The sequence below is a fragment of the Cottoperca gobio genome, chromosome 24 (genome assembly GCF_900634415.1).
Source record: "Cottoperca gobio chromosome 24, fCotGob3.1, whole genome shotgun sequence".
In the NCBI taxonomy this organism is placed as follows: Eukaryota; Metazoa; Chordata; class Actinopteri; order Perciformes; family Bovichtidae; genus Cottoperca; species Cottoperca gobio.
The window spans coordinates 5,281,203-5,297,912 of NC_041378.1; the positions used below are offsets into that span (position 1 = coordinate 5,281,203).

The window sequence follows — 16,710 nt, forward strand, 5'->3', positions numbered from 1 at the left end:
GAGTGGTACAGTAAAGTACATGTTCAAGGGCAAACAAATTACTGCCTGAAAGCCTGTTTACTGTTTCACATCACCCCTCTCCACACACACACACACACACACACACACACACACACACACACACACACACACACACACACACACACACACACAGTCCTTGGCTTCTCTTTTCTTTACTTTTGATATTCAGTACTCATCTTATAAATTATACTTTACGTATGCTGGAAGCAACACGTGACTGCCATTAGAAATTGTACAAATTGTCAATTAAATCAAATATGTTGTAATTGACTGTTATATATTTTCTACATTTTTACAGTTGTAACTGTGTTTGTGCTCTTACAACAAGTGTCTAACTGCACAGAGTTTTGTTTTTACCTGCCCAGGTACTGGAAAATCTGGTTCTGAGGTGTGGTGCCCAATATGTACAAGAAATTACCTTTAAAAAAAACGTCTTTATTTGAAACAAGAGCATTATGAAAGCTCTTTCACGTTCAGTCTCTTTGTTCTCACCTCACACACTTTTCTTCACTTGTGTGGGTGTTGCAATGGGGATTTCCCCTAACTGTTGTGTCCCCAAGTCCACATAATGTGACTGTATGAGTACATGTTCAGCCCACTAATGTGATTGCAACAAGAACCTTTCTGGCTGACAGATAAAACTCAAATCTTGACATCATAATTTGGAAAATCTGTCTAAACTGAGCATCTGAGCGAATCCCCAGTGTCCTCAACATAGTAAGAAAAAGAAAAAGAAGAAATGTTGCCTCATCCGTCTAGACATATTCCCAACTGCCCTGAGTTTATCAAGAAAAATAAACACATTGTGTATCAAATATATTTGGTTTCCCTTATTGATCAAATGAGAAATAATCGATGTATGCTGATTATGTTGAAGAAGAGAATCTGCAGCCAGAAATCGTACAGGTTGTAACATGAGTGAAGGAGTGCTGCTCTTGGGAAACGAAAGGAAACATTATCACTTTCAAGCACTTCAGTGTATAAGACATGCAATGCTGTGCCAGTCTGAAGGTCAAGCACAGTGTCACCCTTCAGGGGGAGGGGGGAGTTGTACCCTCCTTCGCCCCGGTGGCACCAGGTCTGTCTGTCTATGAGCCCGACTGCAGTACAACAACCTGACACTGGTGTGCGCACTGCAGCTTCAACTCCATCATACTGCCATCAGGAATCAAGGCAGCCAGTGAGAGCCAGACACTATCAGGAAATCAGACCACCGTGCCTTCAAAATAAATGTCCCAAAGATTAAACACCAAAGAAAGAAGGTCATTTTTATAAAAGTATGAATTTAAGTTGAAACGATTGACTAAAAATAAAGTTCTGATACAATTTTAGTCCCACATTTTAAGAAAAGGAAATAAAGACTTATTTTGCAAACATATATATAGATAAGTATAGTATTTTTTATATTATTAGTAGCTATTAAATAACTAAATAACATAAAGTGTATAAGGTTTAAGTAGGACTACTCATCTCACCATAGACTGCATAACATAACTCACCTAAATGAGACTTAACAAAATAATACACAAACTTTTCCGCAGTGTAAATAATATAATTAGCATAAAACAAAAATGCAAATTATAATTCTCGAACAGCTGCACCAGTCAACTAACTAAATAACTCCAAATCTAGCTGTTGATGATGAGTTACACACTATTAGTTTGAAAAGTTACGACCGGATATGAAGTCCCACCCCCCTCCCTCCACCCCTCTCTGGTCTGCATTGACACCGGCCATCCAGCAGATCCCCACAGAGCAGCCTCGACTGCCGTATTCAAAGATCCCAGCGCTCCCAGTTCCTGCTTCCGCCGCAGCCTTTCTACTCAATTTTCTGGAGCAACACATCTCGGCTGCCGTTGCGTCAGACCCGGTCTCCGCAGCCCCCGGTCGGATGCCGCTGGAAGCCGGTGTATCATGTCAAGGTAGGGGGATGATAACACTGCTTCATGGCGGAAATGTAGGAGCTACGGAGGCTCAAGCTCATAGATTCCCCCCGCTACATCCCGGCCTGTTGACTGCGTCGCTGCTGAGCTCACGGTGACCAAATAGCGGTCACGGTGGGTAGGAATTTCTGGTCCCGTTATATTAGCACCGTTACTCGGATATGCTTTTGCTGTGCTTTCAGAGGGATGTTCCGTTGATACTTACGGTACGTTATATCCACACAAACTACCCTGCGGTTCTCCCTTTGTTGCTTATTCGCGTTGGGATAGCAAGTGGGCATGTTTCAAAAAACAATTTACACAGTGTATCCGCGTAAACTGGCCACGGGAGTTAGCCTGAAACCTGTTCCACGACCGCGGCGTTACCTGCACCGTGCAGCGGGAAAGAAAGGGTGTTAAAGTGGCTTTATTCGGCTGCCGTTATTTAAGGCTAAATGCATCAACAGTGCTATGAGCGTGTAGCCTATAAGCTAGCTGTCTGTGTGCGTTTGTTTTCTGCTGGTTCGTGGGTTTACATGACTTTCTCGCCCCTTACATGAGAATGGAATGCATTTGTCTTGCACCCCCTCGCACACAACGTGGAAATAAAGACGCATGACACTGGGGAAGTGTCTCTGACAAGTGTGTGTGTGTGTGTGTGTGTATCTTCCACTGTGTGGCGAGCAGACAAAGCAGATGTCTGTGTTTCAGCCAAGGTGCACTGTTGCTAGTATCAGGGAATTGCTTTGTAATAATAATCACCAGAGTCAGGCGTGCGTTTGTTTTCAGTATCGGGACGTGCGGGTCATTTGTAATAAGACCTTCTGATAGGTGGAAAAAACAAAACGGATGAGCTCAGTCCAAGCTTCACCTTCACCACAGCAGGGCAGTCAGAGGGAGCAGACAGGGTGATTTCTGCTCCCCATCCCCTCCTCTCACACACACACACACACACACACACTCACACTCACACACACACACTTTACAAAGCTGATGATAAAACAGATGCAGACAGTGTATGTGGTTCTGTGTTCAGTGTAGCTCGACTGATAGAGTCTGGCGTCAGTGCTGGTAAAGCTAGAGGTTAAAATCCCAGCAGGGGCAACTATTAGATTAAAGATGTATGCCTTCCTGGTGATGAGTGCCACCAAATACATTGTGATGAATCTACAAGCCATCCTCTCAGTACACGGTTGGGTGTAATACTGTCATGATCTCAGAACTGAAGCATGCCAAGGAACAGTATGATGTAAGGCTCTTTTAAATCTTATTTAATGACAGATTCAATGGATGATAAGTGCAATATCTTATTGCTTTCGCATGGAATCGATGTGTGATATGGATGACGTATGGCTTTTTTTTGTCCTGTTAACTGTAGTATTTTATATCACTTAGTGTCTGCAGGTGATATTATAGGACATATTTCAACTCTGTGTTTTTTTTTTTTCCCGTTTTTTCTTGACATCATATTGTCTGACGATAAATTATGAGCCCACGGTGTTGTATAGTGCCACAATTATCCCTCAAGTTTCGATCCATTTTGCAGCCAATATCCATTGTGTCCTCATTTGAATTGTAGTTGCTGACAAGGGAGAAACCCAACACCAATGGACAACCAATGCATCATTAATGTTATCTAATAAAGTCAGCCTGGGTAACGGGAAGCAGATTGATTGAGTTAGTAGCCCTTACCCATTCATGAATAAGTAAACAGCCATATATATTGCGGTGACAGCGGTCTGTGCCATGGCAGGGGAACTCTGTCTTGGATTCCAGAGGAATGTGCTGCTTTAGATAGACTTCTGTTTGAATTTGAACTGTTTTCAAACTGTCAGGGACCAATTACTCTACATAAAGCAAAGCGACTCATGCTTTGGCAACAATTTGCTTTGATCTGGGCTTTGCCATTTTGGGAATGAATAGGCATAGCCATGGGGTGGACTCATTTATATCAGCCAAGTGCAAATAATTACATTAAAGCAGTTCATTTCAGGCTGTGCAATTTTGATGAAGCGCTTTAAATGAAATAGTAGCGATAACGTTCAAACTCACCCTTGAAATTTCCTTGGCAGGTTTGAAGTTTATTGCAGAATACCTCCCAGATTGTGTTGTTTCTGCTCTTTGAGTTGATTGCATTGGACACATGTTGTATTCTCTACCATGTAGCTACTGAAACACATGATACTGCATCTATAATACAGGAGATGGTGCTTTCTAGAGAGGTAGGGCCCCCCCACCCTGCCTCTCTTGAGCTATTTTCTCTGGTTCCCCTTCCCTCATTTCCCTCCCTCTCTCTGCCCTTTGTGCTTCCACCTTCCATGCCTCATGCCACTGTCTGTCTTCATTTTTGACTAATGAGTTCATTAAACATATTAGTGTTGCTCTGCCAAAGAGGTTAGATGCGGTGCGCTGAGCAAAACTGGGCGGTGACTCATTTCATAGTTTTATCTGTATTTAACACTGCACATTTGTCACATGGCAAGCTCCATTTCTCTGTTTGGTTTAGCGCAGCAAGCCACTGCCAAAATGAGCCTTTTTTTAAAATAGCAGTTGGATTTGTTTTTCATTTCAATTCTGTCTGCAATACCAGCCTTGTCACCTGCACAGCAAGTGCCTCTGTTTGCATGAAAAGCCATTCTAATTTCAAGCATCACAGTGTTTTGGCTCACTGTAAAGTGTGTGTATAATACTTGATATTGGCTTCAGTGTGCTGTTCATACATCCCCTTTTTGCACCCTGTCGTCCTAGATATATCCTTTTTTTTTTTATGAAAACATCAGAGGGATGGGAAGAGAAGGCTGAATAGAGCTATGGAGGAAACAAACAGCACATTTTGAAGACATGTTCCCAGTTTGGGGGCCTCATGCTACAAACACAAAGAACATTGAAGTGAAGAGGCTATGCAAGACACAGCAATGCTTGTAAGCAAGCTGCAGTAACAATGTTACCAAAAGAGAAAGGCTCATCTGGAGGCATTGTTTTGTTGGTATTGTTAATCTCTGTGCAGGATATTTCTGCATCCCAATTCCAGACAATGTACTGTAAATAGAGCAGAAGCCATTGAAAAGAAGCGTTTGCCTTTTTGTTGTATCTGCTTTGAAGAAGACTGAACTTATTGCATATGGATACATGAACACACACCCATTTCTGAGTCTTATTATTAAACACTTGCTCTGCCAAGAAAAGAAAGATTAAAAAGTAGCTGGTTCATGGATATGGTTCAGTGAGCAATGTCCAGTGCTGGCATTTTTTATATGAGAGTGGTGCTTAATGTCTGTTTTCTGTCTCCTCGAGCATCTAGGCTTTTGAAGACCCCAGTAAAGAAATTTGAAAATGATCATTAACCTCTCAAGATGTTAATGACTTTGTGGAGAATCTTGGTGACGTCTTGTGCGTCAACGTAGGGACCGTGGAGCTAACCCACTGCGTGCCATGTGCGGGAACATACCTGTAGTCTCTAGTTTCTTGTAAGCGTGCACAATGCTGCCTCTCTAAATGGCACAATCTGTAGGAAAAAAGGCCTTTCTGGCATCACTCTTCTCCTGCTCTCATCCTACCGGAGGGCCATTATTATCTGTATTGTAAGACAGAGTGTCTGTCTAGTGATCGTAAGAGCCAATCACAGGGCGAGTGTGGGGCAGGTTTCCATGGAGAAAAGCGAGCCGGGCTGTGAGGCTGCTGATGCTGCTGATGCTCAGCTTGAGCAGCGTAGCCTGATCCAGGCTGATAGCATTTCTACGGCAGCGGGAAAAGAAAAGGCCCCAGCAGGCCTGCCCTGCCGTCTGCCTGTCCAAATGTCTCGCTGCTTGTCTACCTGTCTTACTCAGCTGAATGTCTACAGACAGTTGGAAGAATGGGGAGTTCTGAATAGGAATGCAGTCAGGCAGGCAGAGTAGGAGCTTGCCCCGATAGCCATGTGGCATCAGATTGGATTTGTGTAGGGACTGGATCACATAATGCCTTAGCCACAGCTGTCTTGGGTGAGTTTGGAGGATGTGCAAATATGTATTGGGTTTGGGTTGAGGGCTAGACCAGTCAGAGATCCTGACCTAAACTCTCCCTCAAAGAGCGCTGTTTGGCCCTGCAGGGAGGCTGCCCAGCCTGCAATGCACTCACATCACACATGGTCTGTGTGTGTGCTTGCTTTTGCTGTATCTCGGGAAGTTATTGCTGCTGCAGCCGGAGCTTGGAAGTGGGTCTTACGACATTTCTTCTCGGCTCATTGGAGCCGTCCAGAAATAGGCATGTACCCATCCACATGCAGCGCTTAAATTCTCCTTCCCCTTTTTTTTTTCTCATTTTCAGTAAGAAGCACTTAACTGCCCCTTGTTGCACAAACGCCCATGTTCTTTTACATTCATTGGTGTATATGCATATATTTCAACATATATGTCTGACATTTATTCTAGTTTGTTACAGTGTCTTTGTGAATGCTCCGCACCAGAACAAGAAGGATGCAGTGAAATTTGTGGCGCCTCCTCTGCGTGAGGAACAATATTCACATTGGTATGACACACAGTGAGAATTTTTAGCTCAACATAAGTTGCTGAGGGACTCGCTGTGGGACACAAACAGGCCCCCCTCTCCCTGCCAACCACCCACCCACCTACCCACCAAATCCCCTGATGCTTGGAGCCTATGGCCCATCAAACAGCCTTGTCAGCCCCTCTGAGTCCCCAGCTCAGGCCAGGATCAGAGCAGGCATGCAGGGCTGGAGGGATTCAAGGATGCTGCTAAAAATGCTCAGCCGCATGACAAGATACTGCACTGTCTGGGTCTTATTCACCCCAAAGCATCAAACTTAAAACGGAATGTAAACCTACTTTGTTCTCTAAAGGACTCTTTCTAGCATGGGAGCCTTCTGGAAGTGCAAACCCACACTAGTGGCATCTATGGATGGAAGGGACAGAGATTTGGAGTGTAGAAGAGGCAGATGGGTACGGAGGGGAAATTAGGAGAGAAGAGAGAGGTAGTAATTGGGACAGCTGTGCAGCTTGAGGCGTAAGCAGTCAGATCACCCACCTCACTCCCATCCCTCCACCCCCCCCACTCTCCCCATCCCAAAAAATAAAAAAGACCGCCAAAGAGCCAGATGCTGGCCATTAGGATCACAGTGACAATAGCCCAAATTCATTCTGCAGCCAGAACACAGAATGCACAAGCCCACAAAGACACACACACATGGGGATAGAAAAGAACAAGACTATGAGTGCATCTGACAGAATGGGTGCATTTCCCACACTTGGGTAGAAAGGTTGTGTGACAGGTTTGCCTCTGTATGGGGGGGGGGGGGGGGGGTTTGTGGATATTCTTCTGTTTTCAACAGGAAGCCCAAATTCCCAACAGCCACTCCACCTCTACCCACACACATGAGGACTATTGAATGGCCTCCATTTAGCTTGTGGTATCTGATCCAGTACTGGAGAGAATTGGGTGGCCTGTGTTTGACCTCCACACAGGTCCGGAGAGGGTTCAACCCCGGGCCCCTGGAAAGTGGGACCTGGACCGCGATTAAAGGCCTGCTTTATCTTTCTCACAGGCAGGCTATGTCACTGGTGCCAGTCCTGCTTCCTGGAGGGTTTGATTGTATTGTGTGTGTGTGTGTGTGTGGGGGGGGTGGGGGGGTGGTATAAGGGGTGGCAGGGGTGTTAGTGGCTATTGATCCCCAAGGGATAAATTTATCTCTGTGACCTCCATTGCCAGGTCAGAATGTAAGGTCAGCAACACTACGTGGTCCTCGTAGCTGAAAGGGACTCAGTGTTTTGCTTCGCACTAAGTCCCCCCACGTCTGTGTCAAGTTCAGAGAAGGTTGAGACGGTTAATGTACATGTGTCCATCTTGGTAGCTATCAAAGAGTTCATTGTAAGTGTGTGTGTGGAATGTACAGTGTGTGTTACCAACTGTTGGTGGTGTACGGCGGCGACTGAGAGGATTGTGAGGGATCGTAGAGGATTGGCCTGATTGGATTTTCGTTGCAGGAGTCCTGTCACCTGGCTCAGCAATAGCGCTCTGGAACACAGCAGGGTAGCAATCAGACAGCAGTCACACTGTGAATATACAGCACAATCTGCATTTAGGCACCGCAGATACAAACAAGTCAAGTCAATTGTGTTCATATAAGCCTAGCCCAATGTCACAAATCAGAAGTTTGCCTCAAGGGGCTTCACAACCTGGACCAGGTGTAAAGACGTGTTTTTAAGTTTGGATTTAAAGTCCCCTGTATTCTGAGAGCAGAGAGTGCAGGATGGACTAATAATGTTTTAGGAGATCAGACAGGTTCCAAGGGGCATGCTCATTCACTTTAAATGATGAATGATCAATGCTTACACCGGCAGGAATCCATTGTTAGTCAGATCGTGATGCTAATTTCTCCAATAAGTATTCTCAAAAGAACAGAATGCAATGCAGCAACAAGACATTTTGTGTTCTGACGAAAGTATACTATGCTCCCGAGCTCTTAAATGCTTACTATGTTATTTTCCCATATATATATATATATATATATATATATATATATATATATATTATATATATATATATATATATATATATATATATATATATATATATATATATATATATATATATATATATATATATATATATATATATATATATATATATATATATAAAAAACCGAATAAAACTGCTGTTTTGTTCCATTGAGTTTGTCTAGTTTTTCTGGGATTTGTTGAAAAGCACTCTGGGAAATATAGGAAATCACTAACTAAAGTCAGATAAGACGAGGAAGGTTGAAAGAAACAAAATCAACAACAAAACAATTATAAGAATCACAGAATAACTCCTGGAATGCATTGTTCATCACATATTGATGCTTTTCAACAGTGTAAGAGTATCTGAGGGTGGATTATTCTTTCCAGTTCTTTTCTCACAACTCTTCTTTCGGGCTGAGGTGGATATAATTAAGGACCTCAGCAAAGAATCAGGGTGGTATTGGTGCTTCTACTTTTGTTTCCTCAAAGAATGAAGTATAAATAAAATATCTGCATGTTCATTGTACAAACGGAAGGATGCATCATGATCCTCCCACAGTGATTTGACATTCATACCGGTGCAATTTGCTCTCCCAAAGAGAGCTACATCTGCAAAATGTGGCCAAAACATCACATCAGCATTATTTTTGGCAGTTGAAGAATACATTTAAGGATATATTAAGTTAATAGATGGGACTTGAAACGATTCCAGGAGCCTTCCATTTGGATGATTGTGGGAATATCTCCCGTCGGACCACTCGGTGATGTCCAATCTCTTGTTTCTTAATGATGTTTCTGCGTATTAAGGAGTCCTGTGTGCCAGAGAAATCTCAATCCCAATGTCTCAGTCATTTATTGAGTTATAAAATGAATGTTTTATTCTCATGTTGCTGGCTTTGCATTATAGGTATTGCATTAATTTGTACTGCAATATCAATGGGAATTTGTCCAACGCAGACGGCAGTAGCAGTAACGTACATCTCCTACTTTCAACACAACACAGAACTCATTGGCTGCCAGTGTGTTTCCATCAAAAAAGGAGATAACTGATGTTTCCCTTCTAAAATAAGTAAATACAGAAGTGAAAAGGCCCGGTGCATTCTTGCGTAAACAGTAACTATAGTGTTGAGGGTAAATTGAGCTGTACATTTGCTAGAAAATCTGATCTAATCTAAAAAAGTTAGACTTTTTATCTGTGTAACATGCCACATCCTGGCTTCTACTATCTTTCGTGTAACCTTGCAGAACGTTTTGTTTTTACAATAAAGAAACGGACGTCTTCCTGTGTTGTATTAACTTTTGAGAGTCTGCAATACAACCTAAACCATCTGTCTACAGGATCTAATCTCTCTCAGCAAAGAGCTAGTGACTGATACAGGGGAGGGTTAAGGATTCTCCAGTGTCTCTGAAGCATCAGTCAGACATAGTGTATCTATAGTTTAGCCGGTTGCATGTTGGGGGGTGTGTGATTTTACCAGCATGAGCCTGAGCCTCAAGATTTTGAAGAATCTGTCTGAAGGGCAGGAGGATAGTGTGGTCTTTTATCAGTTTGGGATTTGGGAGGCACAGTTGCCGCTTCTCTTTGATGCTTCTTAATGCTCCACGGTCCAAAGAAAGGGGAAAATAACAAAATACTCTCTAATACTTACTGTTTCTTTTTCTCCTCCCTCACTTCCTCGTGTTCCTATTTTGGTCCCTCCTTGCTGTTTCTTAACTTAACTTAACAGCTTGGGTTGTCAACACTGCAACTTTAACACTTTCTCTGCTAAAGTCTCGGCAGGTCGAGACTGTAAACCCTGCAGGACGGACCTCTTGTCCAAAGCTAAAACCTGCACTTCGATCCCAGTAGGGACATTTTTACCTTTCTATTATTCATAAGTTGGGTGGGTATTTGATTTTCAATATTTGTTTTTGTTAGTTCTTTAGCCCTCTGGATTACAAACATGCATAAAACGTGCCAAAATGTGTTTTTTTCAATAACAAATAATAATACAAACAAATATACTTTAGATTGGTGGAATTCTTAAACTTTTCCAGTTTAATTTTTTTTTAATTCAACTAAAGGACGCGTATTGCAGCGCTATGCCGTCCATCTCCGCCAAGAACGGAGAAATATCTGGCTGATCCTTCCCAAGTCATGTCATGGAGACGATCAGAGCCAGAGCCGCCGTTGGTTGTGTCGTAGCACCGCCCCCGGCCAAAGCTTTGAATATTCGCTAGTGATTACTATCAAAGCTTTGAAGTACAAAACATGGTATTCGGTGCAGCCACAGCTCCCAGTAAGATTCATAAAACAACCTTCATCAGCACAAGGGTTTGAGGTTCAGTAGCATTTTATTGAATCCGAATCCAGAATCAAATCCACTTATCAAATCTCAATCCTTCCAAATTCCTCTTCATTTACAAGTAACTACAGCTAATAAAAAAAGTAACGAGGAGCAATAAATGGTTCGATAAGAGATCCTTTAGCATTGGAGCCGACTGGGAATGGGATCCAACTGGAACCGGCTATCGGACTGCAACCTCAATCAGCATATTTCTACGATGCATCCTGCTGCTTCTGCACGCTTGTTGATGCTCCTCAATCCTCCTTCAGTATTTATCAGAGTGGCAGCACTGGCATTCACCAATGGCAAAGCCCTTGGCAAACCAGCATGAGACCATTTGCATCCGACATGCCTGTCATGTAGCCCCAGGGGTGTTGCATCACACGATGTCGCCAACCCCTCCTTCCTCTCTTTTCATGTTGTCGTGGCACCATCCTCCACCACAAGCCCACTGCTCCTCATTGCCAGTGACATCAATGCAGAGGGGACTTTAAAGGGCCCGCTCTGCAGACCCATTCCTCAGCTTTAGCTGTGGTCTGGGAGAGCAATAACAACATGCCAGTCAGATATAAGAGCGCTTAATAGGACTCAATGAGATGACACAGCAGTCCAAGGCCTATTATGCTCTTGGAGATGTGGGACAGAAGAGGAGAGGAGGGAGAGAGCAAGCGCAAGTGGCTGACCACATGCCAAAAATCATAAAACATTTCTCAAGGAAACGGCATGGAAGTGTGCCAGAAGACTGGATTGACAGGATGTAGGTAGTCTGAACCAATGGGATGCATACGATCTGTCTGTCTGGGACCCAGAGCTAGTGTTGACGAGGATGAAGGAGACACTCGTGTGCCAGCCACACTACCAGCTTTTCAAATATGCATCTGTAAAATAACTGTGTGACAAGCTGCTCCAGAAACAGAAAACAGCCTCCCCTAGCCTGGTTTTTTTTTTTACTTTTCTTTGATCTTGTGACAACAGCAAAGAATTGAAGTTGGCACATCAACTCAGTGAAAAGCTTTAAACACCCGGCGAGGGCTTTGCCTGCTCACTTTGATTTGTGGAGTAAATGAAGGATTATTATAGATGAATCCAGTGTTATGGTTGTCCTCCAACTCTTGATGTTTAAACAAAAAACTAAAAGAGTGCAACCACCTGAACTGCTGTGCTGTCACCTTAGAGGATGAATGAGGCAAACCGCAACCCTGTATGGCATACTAACTCATCATTATTCCACATTCACCGCATAGAAAACATGTTATTGAGAGTCATAATGGTACCCCATATTTACTGCAGAATAATGTACCCTGTCTGCATTTCAGAGCTAATTACATGCACTTGTACTTGTACTTGTCCCAGTAAGTGGGGGAAGTCTTGACATGGAGTGGGTCAACCATGGCGAAGGTCAAGCTGTGAGGGTCAAGCTTTATCTTCAAGCTTACCCTTCTTTTGGGAAAACTGACCCATCCACTTGGTTTGAAATAACAAAATGCCTTTCGCACTCTTTTTTTTTTTTTTTGTTCCTAGTGGCATCATCGGCCTCACTCTGTCTTTGCTCCCCTCTGGCAATTGGCGCCCTAATTGAGGCGCTCTTGAGCCATGTTTATCACCGTGGCAACGCTGCCCTACAGATAATCATTGTCTTGTGGATTAGCATAACAACAGAGGAGAGGCTTTGCTTTAATTCCACTAACACTGGACCAAGCTCCTTTTGTGTCGGCTCGCCTGCGGTGCTTGTCTTAACTGGGATTAAAAGCATGGGCTGCAAGCGCCCACCAGGCGCCCACACTGCGCTCCCAGTGCCCCTGCCTTAGTACTCGAGTGAACCTTCTTCGTGTCCTTGGATGTTTCTAATAAGCAAAGCCAGAAAATCACAATTTTTTTTATTATGAACCCCTTTCCTGAATGTTAAACTTTAGCACTCCAAAACTATTGCCACTACCTATACTCGCAGTCAGTCAACACAAAAAGAGATTTACCCTCTTTGTGCCATCCTGGCCTTTTCTCAAAGAACTGAAGTTGACAAGGCTATACCCTTTTTAAAAGCTAAAGAAACACACCTTCCAACTTTGTCCAATCAGCTTGTAACATGCTTTGTACCAAATGGTTTTACTGTTCTTCATGTATAAGTTCATTATCTACCTGATTGCTTTCTTTAGCAGAAAGTTACTTTATCCTTGAATGTGTGCAGAAACTCTGTGGCCTCTCTGAAGTTAATTGTTTGTGTAAGCACAGTGTTCAGTGTCATCCTAAAATGCCTTAAGTCAAAGGTTTTTTTAACTTTCTTCTGAACAGCCACAGTCAAAGGTGGGGTGCAAAGCTTTCTGTCATAGAAAGGTATGGGCGAGGGGATTTCAGATGCTATTTAATGATCCAACAATCACTTTGTCTGATACATACTGACACCTCCTTTATTGTAAATCATACATTATTAAACACCCAACTGTAAGACTTGAAAACATTGAACAACCATGCAGAACTGCCTGGCTGGTTTTCTGAGAGGTGAGTCACAGTTAGTAGCAAGTAAAATTGGTTGGCGGCAAGTGCAAGGAGAAGAGGCAGGCGTGTAGCAGGAGCATGCCATGCTGTCCTATCCCGATCTGTCGGTGCAGTGCAGTAGGGACGCCGCAGGAGACTAGGTGTAAACACTTGTCTGTTTCTGCTGGAAGAGGGGAGAGGGGAGGTTGGAAGGGGAGACGGGAACGCGAGGGGTGAAATGGGGGCAGCCACTGACCCGTAAACACATGAGATTAAGAGGAATAATAAAAAGGGGTCATGGCAGTGCTTCCCTAATATGCGTGATAATTTAAAGACGCTCCAAAAGGAATGTGTGTGTGTGTGTGTGTGTGTGTGTGTGAGAGGGGGAAAGAAAGATACACACATCAACAATCTCCATGGAGGATTCCTGTGGTTAGGCAGTCTCGACTTCTCAAGCAAACAAGTGGTGAGGCGTGCAAAAGGAATTTTAGGCCCTCTCAAAAAGATGACCACACAAATGCGCAAGTGTGCTGCTTTAAAAGATTAGCAGAGTGAGAGACACACACACACACACATAAACGCACACATACAAAAACACTTTTTTGTCTTTTTTCTTTTCTTTTGTGGCATTGTAGATTCACACTTTTTCTTGTGGCTGACATTATCTAAGTATGCTTTTCTTTGCCGGGCTTCTTTCCAGGCTAATTTGCCGTGTTTAAGGCCACCGACCCACCAGCCAGCAGTGTTTTAATTCAGTTTAACTTTGCAGTGCCAGTTCTTGGCAAGGCCACGGCAACATAACATAGCCAGTAGCTCTGGATAACATTCCTCTTATTTTTGAGCGACTGTTGAGGACGCTCGGATGGGATCGTTCTTTAACCCATGAATCAGACAACAATAGGGTAAAATCCAAATAACTAACCGCACTGTGGGCTACTTGTATTCACCTCCAATGTGGTGTTGTTTACAAGTGGTGGGGTGGAGGGTGAGTGGTGCAAGGCAGGCTGCTGGAGCAGGTGACATCTGTGACCAAACACAGCGGTGGATGCCGGACACATGCTCCTTCCTCAAAGGCTACTGGCATCCTATCTGCCTCATTGGGCTCATGCCCACACGCATGCCCTCAAACACACACACATTTTAAGTACTTCATCTCAATGAATACACTGTACATAAGGTTATCTTGGAACAACCATGATTCAGCGTACCTTTAGGGTATAAAGGCTATAAAAATAAGTTCCCCTTACAAAGTCCCTTTTGTCTCTTACAGTACTGGGGAGATTTAATCTTTAATTTGAAGCAGTTGACCTACACTCTCGAGCAGCTACTCTGTGAACATGTCAGACTGCCACACATCACAATCATCAGCTTTACAGAAAATGACCTCCCGATATGTACAGCTAGAGCTGATACTAGGTCAGTTTTTATGCCTCCCACACAAATATAATGGAAAAATCATCTCAGGCATGGCTGATCTTCGCTGATAGAACAGCACACACACTTGCATACGCACACACATAACACATACTGTACATACAAACGTGCCTAAATTGGTACTTTCTCCAGATTAACAAAATGACAATCAGATGATTGATCTTGCTTGCTGAGTTATTAACCCTTTTATATTTACCAAGCCATTAGCTGCCTGATAATTGAACTGTTAATTAAAATAAAGGACCCAGTTTCCCCCCATTGAGTTCCAAACTCCACTCACTGTGCTGAAGATCATTATATGTAGTAAAGAGCACAATACTACCACTTCACCCATTGTCCCTCCATTACCATAGGATTGTTCAATATACTGTATTTCCAGATATTCAACATGTCATTAAAGGTATTGTAATCTTGCAATAAGTCAACATCTATTATTGTCTAATTTTCTTTTTAGCGGAACGCTTTATAATTTATCACACACTTTTTACATCAGCTCTCCTTCACCATATTGCCCATCCTGTTTCCTCCCCTCTCCCTGGAGGGAGTGTGTTTCTTCTCCTGGTTTCGCGTTGCATTCTGATAAAGTAGACTCTCCCTCTGATGTCTTTTATCTCTTCTCATCTCCTGCAGTAAAGGCGGTCTCTGTTTGTTTTATGCTTCCTGCTCAGTTTTTTCCTCTTTCCATTCTTTTTCTCTCTCTCACCTCTCTGAGGTGACGCCCAGTGCCTCGTCCCAGCACCGTGTGCAATGGATCAAATTTGTCAGAATGACTTAATGGTGTGCTGACCCGCCTCCTGACCCCTCGCTGTTTATCAAATCCTATCATATATTGTAGCTAGATACCCCCTGCACACTCTCCCATTCTGTGAGAGGTATAGATTTGTTGCTCCACATCTCTGGCAGTGCAGTACTCCTGCTTGCTTACTGCCGTTGACAGAGTGTGTGTCCAGTGCAGGCTACGCTTGGCTGCATCAGAGTAATGCTGTTGGCTAGCTCACATCCAGCAAACAAACAACATATATTATATTGGAGGCAAGGAGAGTGGTTCTATAGCCAAGGGGCTTCACTATGTATTTGTTTGTATGCATACTTGTGTGTTTTTGAATGATTGTGTTAGCGTGCACGTTGACCTACAATGTAGGCGCCACTGAAAGAAGCTATAGACCCAGTCTGTGTCAGACCTGCTCTAACCAGGCTGAAGCCAGTGGTGTAAAAACAGCAACGTCGAACTTGCCAGAAGTAGAAACATCAAATGTTTCCGTTCTGCTACCTGAAACACAATAATGAATGTTCTGATGCAGACTGAGTAGGAAGGCACCAGTGCTGATGGTACAGATACTGTCGGTGCACCTCTGATGTGAGTCCAGTTGCACTCGGGGCTGCATGTCCTGCTTGCAAAGGATTTGACTGGTCTAGCCTGCCTGCCTGGATGTCCACACTGTGGAGTCTAACGCCAACACTGTGCTCTATTTTCCTTCACTAGCTAACCCAAATGCCCCCTTCTGTCTGCTGAAATGACAGTACGTTTACCATTGGCTTTTGTAGGACTGAACTCCTTTAAGAGAAGGACCTTGCTCTAAAATAAAGGTGGTGAAGGATTACAGCTATTTGTCCGCCCACCTAACCATTTCCTTTTTTGGGGCATTTTCTCATCCTGGCATTTTCCCCTTTCCTGCTACTACATCTTTCTCATTAATCATATTTGTCGTTGTCGTTTCTAAGCGTTCCGTGGCGTGTGAACACAAATGGCTCAGGTCCTGTGATTAATATCAAAGGAACAGTAGTTCTGTTTGGAGACACTCCTGTCAATATGATCCGACACACTTATGATATCTCATTTTCTCTCCATCTGTCACTGTTCCTCCGGCGTTCTCTTCCCATTTTCCAGTCAGCTGATGGATATGTAGAGTTGTATTAAATAACCATGCAAACACACCCCTTTTGATATCATCAGTAATTTTCCTTTTACTCAATCTCGCTCTCGCTCCACGCTCACACTCTCACACAGACAGACACACTGGCCTCAGATCAGGTGTGTGT

At 43.5% G+C, this 16,710-nt stretch overlaps 1 protein-coding gene across 1 annotated transcript in view; it reads left to right on the forward strand.

Moving 5' to 3' along the window:
- Positions 1-1,764: 1,764 nt before the first annotated feature.
- Positions 1,765-16,710, forward strand: part of fut8b (fucosyltransferase 8b (alpha (1,6) fucosyltransferase)) — a 70,768-nt gene continuing 55,822 nt past the window's right edge. The window contains exon 1 of the mRNA XM_029425836.1: positions 1,765-1,943. The gene's annotated coding sequence lies outside the window, so the exon portion shown is untranslated. The remainder of the gene's footprint in view (positions 1,944-16,710) is intronic.